Source organism: Ornithodoros turicata, unplaced genomic scaffold, assembly GCF_037126465.1.
Source record: "Ornithodoros turicata isolate Travis unplaced genomic scaffold, ASM3712646v1 Chromosome36, whole genome shotgun sequence".
NCBI classification, from domain to species: domain Eukaryota; kingdom Metazoa; phylum Arthropoda; class Arachnida; order Ixodida; family Argasidae; genus Ornithodoros; species Ornithodoros turicata.
Window position 1 is genome coordinate 16,513 of NW_026999366.1, and position 11,896 is coordinate 28,408.

Sequence of the window (11,896 nt, forward strand, 5' to 3'; positions counted from 1 at the left end):
CTGATTACTTGGTGACGTGGTTCCAGCCACCCAACTATACCGGCAGGGTGTACTTTAAAGGGCTGGTGTGCCCGTTTTTAGCAATTTCGTTCACGTCGAGCTGGGAACACCGCCACATGTCCTGAGTTGACTGATATGGTTCCAGCGACCCAACTCCAGGCATGGTACATTTTAAAGGGCTCGTGTGCACGTTTTTAGCGATTTCGTCTACGTCGCGCTGGGAACACAACAAAGCCTCCTGAGCTGACTGATTACTTCGTGATATGGTTCCAGCGACCCAACTACCGGCAGGGTGCACTTTAAAGGGCTGATGTGCACGTTTTAGCAATTGCGTCTACGTCGCGCTGGGAACACAGCCAACTGTGCCGGGCTTTGTAGTGTTCCTAGCGCGACATAGACGAAATTGCTAAAAACCGGCACACCAGCTTTTTAAACTGCACCCTGCCTGTATATGGGTCGATGGAATCATATCGCCAAGTAATCAGTCAGCTCAGGACGCTTTGCTGTGTTCCCAGCGCGACATAGACTAAATTTGTAAAAACGTGCACACCAGCCCTTCAAAGTGCACCCTGCCGGTAGTTCGGTCGCTGGAACCATATCGCCAAGTAATCAGTCATCTCAGGACGCTTTGCTGTGTTCCCTGCGCGACATAGACTAAATTTATAAAAACGTGCACACCAGCCCTTTAAAGTGAACCCTGCCGGTAGTTCGGTCACTGGAACCATATCACCAACTAATCAGTCAGCTCAGGACGCGTTGCTGTGTTCCCAGCGCGACATAGACTAAATTTGTAAAAACGTGCACACCACCACTTCAAAGTGCACCCTGCCAGTAGTTGGGTCGCTGGAACCATGTCATGAAGTAATCAGTCAGCTCAGGAGGCTTTGTTGTGTTCCCAGCGCGACGTAGACGAAATTGCTAAAAACCGGCACACTAGCCCTTTAAAGTGCACCCTCTCGGTAGTTGGGTCACTACAACCATATCACCAACTAATCAGTCAGCTCAGGACGCTTTGCTGTGTTCCCAGAGCGATGTAGACGAAATTGCACAACAGCCCTTTAAAGTGTACACAGCCGGTGGTTGTGTCGCTGGAACAATGTCATCAATGCCTTCATAATTTAATTTGCGCGCGTCTGGTATGCGTCATTTGACCTCATTTCTGAATGCCCTCGTAGTGACCTCACACACCTCAGGCCTCACCAGTGACTTCACTCACAGAGACTTGGCGCCCCTCAGACCTCATGAGTGCACTCACAGGAGACCTTATGAGGGTAAGACCCTGAGGGCTTTCGTTTGTGAGTGCCGTGAGGGTGAGGGCGAGTGAGTGCCTGTGCTCGTGAGGGCGGTGAGGGTGAGGGCATGTGCCCGTGAGGGCCGTGAGGGTGAGGGCGAGTGAGGGCCTGTGCTCGTGAGGGCTGTGAGGGTGAGGGCGAGTGAGGGCATGAGCCCGTGAGGGCCGTGAGGGTGAGGGCGAGTGAGGGCATGAGCCCGTGAGGGCGGTGAGGGTGAGGGCGAGTGAGGGCATGAGCCCGTGAGGGCCCTGAGGGTGAGGGCGAGTGAGGTTTCACCAAAATGCCCACCTATGTTTACCAGACCTGTGGTGTATTTAGATTTTACGTCAGCAATGATAGGTGGCCGCATGAAAAGGAGAGAAAGCATCCCTGCTGGAAATTCAAAATAGTCCAATTCAAGGTAGACCAGAAATCTCATTCGGTTGAAGAGGATATCACGTTCACAATTCTCATTGAAAGTGATCAAAATTTCTCATTTCGTATCGATAATTTTGGACAAATACCATATTGAAAACAAGAATTTAGGAAGTATCAATTTAGGGAAATCATTGTAAATGTCAATAGGAACGAAGTTGGAACCGCGCTCGGTCGCACCCATTGGAGGCCAGCATAGTTTCCCATTGGCAAAGTCTACAGCAGCAAGGATTTCGCCATTAAAGTCACAATGAAATTCTCATTGTCTATACACTTTTTGAATGCGCAGTGAGTATTCTGTTGCATCAGAAAGCATATTTTCGCTGTAAAAATGAATTACACACAATAGTGTTCCTGCGTGAACCTATATTCTTACACATATAACAATACAGTAGACGTGAAAATACTGCAAGTAGCAGAAAGTTATTTCACATGTTTCCCATAAGGGCGAATATTCACCAAGCGGTTGAAAATCGCTAGCAAGACATAGTAAACACCAAGAATAGAAACCTAATTGAGCACTTACATGTTGTGAAAGCATTCTGCAAGTCATCAGCACATGAAACATAAATACACAGCAATAGAGTTCTATCCCCACGTCCGAACAGTGCTGAGGAAAAAAAAAAGCTCGAAGACATAATGATCTTCTGTGCTTCGTAGGAGATTTCTAATGCCCCGTCCAGCTTGCCTTTCTCGCGTGAAAATTAGGGCCATCCAGCTTCGCTGAGATTCCGTTTTGGCCACCTGCTGACAAATGCCTACGCCCCTATGCTAGCCGCGTCGTACTAGTGTAACCTTCAAGTAATAGCGTTTCAGAGGATAATACAAAAGGTGCTGGAACAGCAGCATGTCAACGTAACTGAGCGCCAAAATATATTACGTACCGTTGCACGCAGGGCGGGTGGCAACACACTGACTGCACGATCCTCCCACCAACGGCCATAGTGCCTGCGAGCAGGGGTAAAAACATGCTAAGCGGCGTTCAAACAACGCGAATGCTTGACAAATCGATTCTTACCTTGGACACGGATCAAATCCTCGAAATCAAGCACGAATGACGCCAACTGCTTGTGAGCGACCACACACATCCCAACGCTCCAACATTTCGTGAGAGACTGATTAATCCGTCAGGTGGTGGTCCCGACGGTTCCGGAGAAAGCGTCCTCATACATTCATTGAATTTTGTACGGAATGCTAATAGCTTACAGTAAGAGGTGCAATACCAAGGAACCACGGCATATGTACTTCGAGGATAATATGAAACATTTGAAATAATGCGAACTATTTTCAACTCGCACGATTCACTATGTGGTGCGGCACGGAAATGTATTACAACGCGCCCTGTTGGCGACATCGCGGCCAGCGGTCTGTTCGACTCCTCATTAGGTTTGTTCGTAATAAATTTTAATTTCAAATTTTCATTCAACTTCCACTTGCGATATTTTCTATACGGTTCATGTTCTGGAATTCCAATAGTTTGAAATGGTTCGAATTAGTTGCCGACACGAACGTACAGCGTGCTTTCTAATCATATATTATTACTTAATTTGAGAGAGATGATGTACTGCTGGTCACCATTACACTCGTTTCTTGAGCAACTGACCTCTCACTTCTTCTAGTGACGGCAATGCAACATGTTGGATCCCATTAAATCAATTGGAAATTAGTTTCTCATTGATACACATTAGGCCAGTTCCTCATTCCTTCTATTGACGCAGTCTGTAATACACAACATGTCGGATCTCATTAAATCAATTGGAAATCAACATTTCTCATTGACGCCCACTAAACCAATTAGTTGAATTGGTTTCTTACTTCGTTGATGTGGTCTTCTCAGTAGTAGGAGGGGGGTCCAGGCTTCGGGCGGTCCAGTTAGCAGCATGGACCTCTGGGCCCTGTCCTGAGCCCTGCGCGTATTTTTTCCCACACCCAGCAGGCGGCGCTCGGGTGGAGGCTCTTACCGGTGGGCGGAGCGTGGCCGGAGGGCTGCGTGCGCGCTTACCCGCTCACATTTTTCAGCCTGGGCCGACTTCTTTCGCCATTTTTCAATCTGTGCCGACTTCAATCACAATTTTTTCCCGCTACAACAGGTGAGCGGTTTACATGCAGAGACATGCAAAGGATAGCCATACACAAAAGTACAAGTGAAAATATATTTATTAAAGTCATTAGTGTCGAGAATTATGTTATGACTCTGTGTGAAAGAGAAAAACTCAGCCAAAAAATCTGATGCAATAGCATTGAAGGGGTATCACATTTTTTATTAGTGATAATCAAGCAAGTTTTCAATTAAGCAGGAGGAGTAGCACATTTTAATCAAAGAAGATATTTTTAATCAATACGATTACAATCAAAATTAAAAGTGGAGCCACCATAGTGGAGCTTTAATTACAAGTGCCGGTACATGTAGTTAATTGTGTACAGCAGAGAACCTGGAAGACCATGGGACAGGAAATAAAATCTATAACACTACAAAGAAGATATTCTTAATCAAAACAACAGAAGGGGAGAATAATCTATTATTTCTCGTGACTTAATCTAGTCGAACCCCATACAATTTTCTTTCTAAGAGACATTACAAACATTACTTTGTTTTATGAAACCAACACAGAAAATATATTAAAAAATGAACTTCACCGTATAGCACGCTCCTAGCCAACAACCAGCTATAATAATATCTGCCCTGATTTGTTGAAGACCGGAGGCGTACGCCTGACAGTTATGAACATTTTCGAGCGCAATAGGAAAGATAAGTTCCAACATTACACAATTAATCAATTTCTTATTAAGTAATCAGCATAGACATACGGAAATAACGAGAAACAAAACAATCAACCGCTAATAGAGAACCAAAACACATCACGTAGACAAGAGGTACATGCAGGAAAATAAATGAAAAAAGAATCTATCAAAACGATAAACATGCACGGACGAATAGCAGACAAACACTTTGAACGGCACATGATGAATAACGTAATACAGCACAGAGCTAACGCTGAATAGCAGAGAAACACTCTAAACGGCGCATGTACCAACGGTAAACAACAGACACGTGCAGGAAAATAATTGAAAAAGAATCTATCAAAACAAGAAACATGCACGCATGAATAGCAGAGAAACACTATGAACGGCACACCATCCACACGTAGACAATGAAATAATGAGAAATACAATCAATAGCCAGTACAGAACCAAACATATGTACCAAAGCAAACAAGAGGTACACAGAAGAAAATAATGAAAAAAAAAGCAATCAATCAAAACGATAAACATGCACGGATGAATAGCAGAGAAACGATTTGAACGATGCATCTGCCAACATGTAAACAACACACAGGAAAATAGTAAAACAAACTATCAAACACTACAATTTGAAATTGGAATAATATATCTTTGAACTATCATAAAATCAACCTTGCGAGCTAACAATATAGAATTTTCATCCTGCTCAGGCACTATAAACATTACCTTGACAAAGCTATCCAAACACGCAGCACAGCTATACTTTACACAGTACAACCTGACTCGAGACCCGGTGGGGTCACTCTCTCCCTCTATGCAGCCCGGTGGGGTCACACTCTCCATCTATGCAGCCCAAAGCGAGGAATCTGTTGTCAATCTGTGGGGTGGGGAAATCCTCTCTTTTTCACATTCTTTCCTCCAAAAGGAAATATTCTTACGACTGGTGTACAGAGACGATTTTTTTTTATTGATCGCAAATATACATTGGAATTATTCGACTCTCAAGAACACAATAAGAATTCTATCAAAAAACAATAGCACGCAAAAAATCTAAGAATAGACTTTTATGTCAGTGCACACTGGTTTTAGAGAAACATTATCTAAGCAAACGAGAAAATATTATCAGCTAAAGAACTTTGATAACACACATACCGTCCCCCCCCTATTGCACTTTACTTTCAGTACATTGTGCTGCTTGGGTACGTCTTCGAAATGTTCATTCAATGCTTGTGAGAGAATGTAGATATCTCTGTGACAAGTCGGGAGGCGAACATCGCAGGTAGGGAGAGAGTGACCCCACCGGGTCTCGAGTCTGGTTGTACTGTGTAAAGCATAGCTGTGCTGCGTGTTTGGATAGCTTTGTCAAGGTAATGTTTATAGTGCCTTAGTAGGATGAAAATTCTATATTGTTAGCTCGCAAGGTTGATTTTATGATAGTTCAAAAGATATATTATTTCAATTTCAAATTGTAGTGTTTGATAGTTTGTTTCACTATTATTTTCCTGTGTGTTGCTTACATGTTAGCAGATGCATCGTTCAAACCGTTTCTCTGCTATTCATCCGTGCATGTTTATCGTTTTGATTGATTGCTTTTTTTCACTATTTTCTTCTGTGTACCTCTTGTTTGCTTTGGTGCATATGTTTGGTTCTGTACTAGCTATTGATTGTATTTCTCATTATTTCATTGTTTACGTGTGGATGGTATGCCGTTCATAGTGTTTCTCTGCTATTCATGCGTGCATGTTTCTCGTTTTGATAGATTCTCTTTCAATTATTTTCCTGCATGTGTCTGTTGTTTACCGTTGGTAGATGCGCCGTTTAGAGTGTTTCTCTGCTATTCATTCGCGCATGTTTCTCGTTTTGTTAGATTGTTCTTCAACTATTTATCCTTTGTGTACCTCTTGTTTACGTGTTGGATTTTGGCTCTCTATTAGCTGTTGATCTCGTTTCAATAATATTTTCTTGTCTGTTGTTTACACGTTGGCAAATGCGCCGTTTAGAGTGTTTCTCTGCTATTCAGTGTTAGCTCTGTGCTGTATTAAATTATTCATCATGTGCCGTTCAAAGTGTTTCTCTGCTATTCGTCCGTGCATGTTTATCGTTTTGATAGATTCTTTTTTCATTTATTTTCCTGCATGTACCTCCTGTCTACGTGATGTGTTTTGGTTCTCTATTAGCGGTTGATTGTTTTGTTTCTCGTTATTTCCGTATGTCTATGCTCATTACTTAATAAGAAATTGATTAATTGTGTAATGTTGGAACTTATCTTTCCTATTGCGCTCGAAAATGTTCATAACTGTCAGGCGCACGCCTCTGGTCTTCAACAAATCAGGGCAGATATTATTATAGCTGGTTGTTGGCTAGGAGCGTGCTACACGGTGAAGTTCATTTTTTAATATATTTTCTGTGTTGGATTCATAAAACAAAGTAATGTTTGTAGTGTCTCTTAGAAAGAAAAGTGTATGGGGTTCGACTAGATTAAGTCACGAGGATGATTTTATGACAGTTAAAATAATAGATTATTCTTCCCTTCTGTTGTTTTGATTAAGAATATCTTCTTTGTAGTGTTATAGATTTTATTTCGTCTTGTGTTCCTGTCCCATGGTCTTCCAGGTTTTCTGCTGTACACAATTAACTACATCTATCGGCACTTGTAATTAAAGATCCACTATGGTGGTCATGTTAGACTTTTTATAATAAAACTTTTAATTTTGATTGTAATCGTATTGATTAAAAATATCTTTTTTGATTAAAATGTGATACTACACCTGCTTAATTGAAAACTTGCGTGATAATCACTAATAAAAAATGTGATACCCCTTCAATGCTATTGCATCAGATTTTTTGGCTAAGGCCGAAAATAAAGTTGTTGTTGTTGTTGGCTAAGTTTTTCTCCTTCACACAGAGTCATAACATAATTCTCGACACTAATGACTTCAATAAATATATTTTCACTTGTACTTTTGTGTATGGCTATCCTTTGCATGTCTCTGCATGTAAACCGCTCACCTGTTGTAGCGGGAAAAAATTGTGATTGAAGTCGGCACAGATTGAAAAATGGCGAAAGAAGTCGGCCCAGGCTGAAAAAATGTGAGCGGGTAAGCGCGCACGCAGCCCTCCGGCCACGCTCCGCCCACCGGTAAGAGCCTCCACCCGAGCGCCGCCTGCTGGGTGTGGGAAAAAATACGCGCAGGGCTCAGGACAGGGTCCAGAGGTCCATGTTGCTAACTGGACCGCCCGAAGCCTGGACCCCCCTCCTACTACTCTTCTCCACACAACACGGCGGGGCAAAGTTTCGCGAAGGCAGCTTCCCTGCATAACTTCCAACTCAGTCAGTGAGAAGGAGTCGGCTTTTACACGTTGAACGAATTGGCAGTCTGGTTTCTGATGGAATCTCATTAACGAATGAGATCGTGTCTTCTATTTCCAGCAGGGATGGTGCAAGCCAAGAACAATCTTGTCGTTCACTCTTAGAAATGAACTTCAGCGTAGCTTAAAGTGGATCATCATCTGGAATGATATCGTTATCTGCCATGAATTGTTAAAAAGGGGAGGTGTATGCCTGTTTTGTGACACTTATGCTGTCCATAATTGCCACAAAAAGGTTTAAGTCTCCCGTTTTCAACGAATGAGGGCAATAACAAAAGAGGTTGGCGAGTTGGTATACGTAAGATATTCTGGAATGTACACAAACGGCAAGGATGAAGGATGGGGACATCCAGATTTTCAAAATGGAATCCCGCGATATGTATGCATCTGTCGAGTGAATAACTTCGCGTGGTGCGTTTTAGTATTCATGTTAAATGCTTGGTTTGAAAAGAATATCGTGACGGAAGCATTTTCTGTGCTCCTTTAACAGCTTTATCCGGTGGCGACACTGGCGATGCTGGCGGCGCTGACGACTCTGCCGGTGGCAGCGACGGAGGGGTACAGTATGATCCTCCCAGTGGTGTGGCCTCCGCGGACAGCCCGTCTTCAACAACTGCGTCTACGACAAGTACCACTACAACAACTACGACAAGTAAGACGTACTGAGCTGCATAGCACGACGGCTTTCCTCCAAGCTAGAAAATGCTGCAACATTATATCTAAACTTTCATTATCGTTCACCAATAGGAACTGCACTTCAAGCTCCGTCGTATATAATTTTTTTAAGGAACTGCTCATAATGAGTGAACGTACATCACTTGCACTAGTTCGTTAGGTACTTTATATTTGATGTTGGAAGTGCGCTTCCAACATCAGTGGAAGAACAATTCATCTGTCTTTACCCACGAGCGCTACTGGTTGCATCGTATGCATCTCTCATAAATGCCTAACGGATCGCGCCTTTGTTCTCTACACAGAACGAACAACTCCAACTTCACCCGAAATGCACCTCCTCGTTCATGCAAAATGAGTTTCTCAATTTTGTCTTCCTATTACGAAAATTAGTGAAACCAAAACAATCGATAGACGCACCCATTTTTGTGACGAAGATTTGGAAAACCTGCCCTCCTACGTAGATAGAGTCGCTCTTCTGACTGGAAGAAAGGTGAGGGTTTCTCTGACTTTCCTGGGGGTTTCTTCAGTTGTTGGAGAAAAGTCAGTTATGGCAGCCGGCTATGATCCGGGGCGTCCCATGGCTCCGCCCGAGGTAACGCCCGTAGATACTGGACGACGGAAACAACAACTGGAAGCTTATCTGAACAACAATTTCGACGTGAAATTGTGATTATGTGCTCGATAAATTCGGCACAAGTTCAACACTGACATTCATGTGGGCCTGTTTGCTGTTTTCAATGCAACTGCAAGAATGGAATCGTTCGTGCAACAACGTGAGATGTGGTATGCGTTCGAGCATATACCTGCAGAGGATTGGTATTCAAATGAAGGAGACCATGTGTCTTGCCAGACATCCTGCACGAGATTCATTTTCTACCGCATCGCAGCGTGACCGCAATGAATCATGCACGAATGTATCGTGACCATTCGAATTGCACTGCCTGCATGCCCAAGAATTAGGGACAAAACGTAAAGCAGGCTTCACCTAAAACGACTTCCATAGAGCCTGTGTATTCTAGAACGAAAAGCGCGTGTTACATATTCTGCTGGCAGCGCTTTGCATTCATTCTCTAATTGCATCTTGCCTCTGCCAGGACAAAGCTTTTGAGCAATTTTTTGGGCATGAATAGTGGCATCTTCAAGGTTCCATTCGGGTTCCAAATTTTGAACCTGTAAAGGAGCCTTCCATCGCCGGACGAGAACGTTGCGGCGAAGCCTACGTTCAAGGCCACGCGCAACCACAGGTTTGGGAAATGGCTCAGCGCAGAAGAGACTAAAAGAGAAGATAAATAAGAAATAACAATACGGATTTGTGTGTAACATCACGTGGTAAGGGTATAGGATATAAAAAAACTAAAAACTTGACAGCTGTTGACATCGTTGAGGTTGTTATAAAGAGCAAACGTGTGTACATTATGGCTGTTACGAAGTCTGTTGGTATCTGCTAAACTGTGAGCAATCAAACAAAACATAAAATAGAGTTGTGGTCTGAGTGAACGGCACAACAACCATAAATGATGACGATGAGATGGGGTGTTTCACCGCGGAGGTGCGTACCCTACACCACTGCTCGTGGAACGTTATGTGAAGATAATGAAGGAAGGAAGCAACTACAAGAAAGAACTAAAATGAACGGCAGAACATAGACCAGCGACAGCTTAAGACGACATGTACTACTTCGCACAGGAAAATGTGATATCTGAGGTTCTACGATGTGCTGATGTTGTCAAACCAAGTTTATCAAGGATAGGTTCATAATTATAGACACCATTGTGTCGGTCATAGAGAATGTACAATGACTCCAAGGGCTTCGATGCTGTCATTGGGTCCATCTTTGAAAATTAGTGAAGCTAAATAAGTATACCATTTTAGTTAGCCATCGAACACTGATGCGACCGGCTAGGAGAGATATCCGAGAGGCTTCGTTTTCGTTTCTTCTTTCTCGATCGATCCTTTTTTCTTTTTTTTTTTTTTGGGGGGGGGGGGGGCTTATTAATACCTGAAGACAATTTATGATACAGCTATAGGATGTCACGCTTCCTCACAAACGCAGGAGCCTCTCTATCGAGGAAAACGCAATTGTAAAAGGCGGCCACTTGGCCCATTTGTATTATAACACATTACTCTGCTCTCTTTTGATCACAGTAATGCTCGTTGCCTTGTCAATGTCATCTGCATTTTTTAGATAATGTAGATTTGTCGTTCACCTCGAAACTACAACAACAAAAAACTTAAGAGATCACGACTTTCTGTTGTTTGAGTTTGAGTTTGATTTGCGATTTTCTTGCGACTTTCTGTTGTTCCCATCTCTCAAAATGTATCTATCAAAATCCATCAAAGTAAGCAACAATTTCAGACCACGAAAAAAAAAAGGAAAATGTTGTCCTGCGTTCCTGTCTTTTATCTTCCATACTTAATACAGCTAACGCCGTAGTGGATCAAATCTATCCCTATTGCAGCCTAATACTGCGTGTTTTTCGACAGCCGTACTCTTGGCTTTTCTTTTCGTCTGTGGAGAGTGTGCTAGCAGATGTGCTGTCTTATCAGCGTTCTTCTGAAGATTTACAATATTGATCCAGCCGTACATGCTCGCGCTTTCAGCATAGTACTGCTTGGGACTGTGTTGTTCGCCATCGCGTCTTTTTTCATTCGTACATCTTTGTTTCTGTAGGTGAGAAGAAAAGTTTATTGACTGGTTGATAAGCAACCGCGTGCACCACGTAAAAGTCAATCGTGTAGCACCGATTGCTAGTACGTATGAGTCGAATAAGTACGAATGAAGCACGATGAACATTTTATTTACACATCAGAGTCTTCATGTTGGGAAAAACTTCGCATGGCTGCATATGCGATCACAATGTCCTCCTTTTAACGTTGAAGCCAAAATAAACGGGGGCATTTCAAACCACCTTCCTCAACCTGTGACGCAACATTTGCGTCAGCTGGATCGAGTCGTCTGGATCGGGTCGTCTGGATATTTGGAAGTCCTTCCCGATTTCCTTTCTTAGCTCACCTCTCGTCAAAGAGTCCACATCTAACACGCGTGACACGCGCTGTTCGAGTTCGAGTTCGACACTTAAACGTGGCCTCTTTCCTCTTGTCTCTTGGATGCCACCTTCTTCCCAGTACGTGACGTCACGTTTCTGATATCTCCTAGCCTGTAGCACTGATGAATTTCCTTCTATCCTTTAACATATCCTATGTTGCGTCCCATTTGTTTGCTCGCCGATTATGTAGGTTCTCTAAGGCACAGTTTTTCTTTTCTAGTCCTTGGCTAGAAAACCATCCTTGTCAGCACTGCTGCATGTGGCTCATCGCGGCGTGATGCGAAAAAAACATGCATATACGGGGTCACGCTCTCCTGTCCGTACCCCTTGCATTTGGTTCCCAGATCTAGAAACACA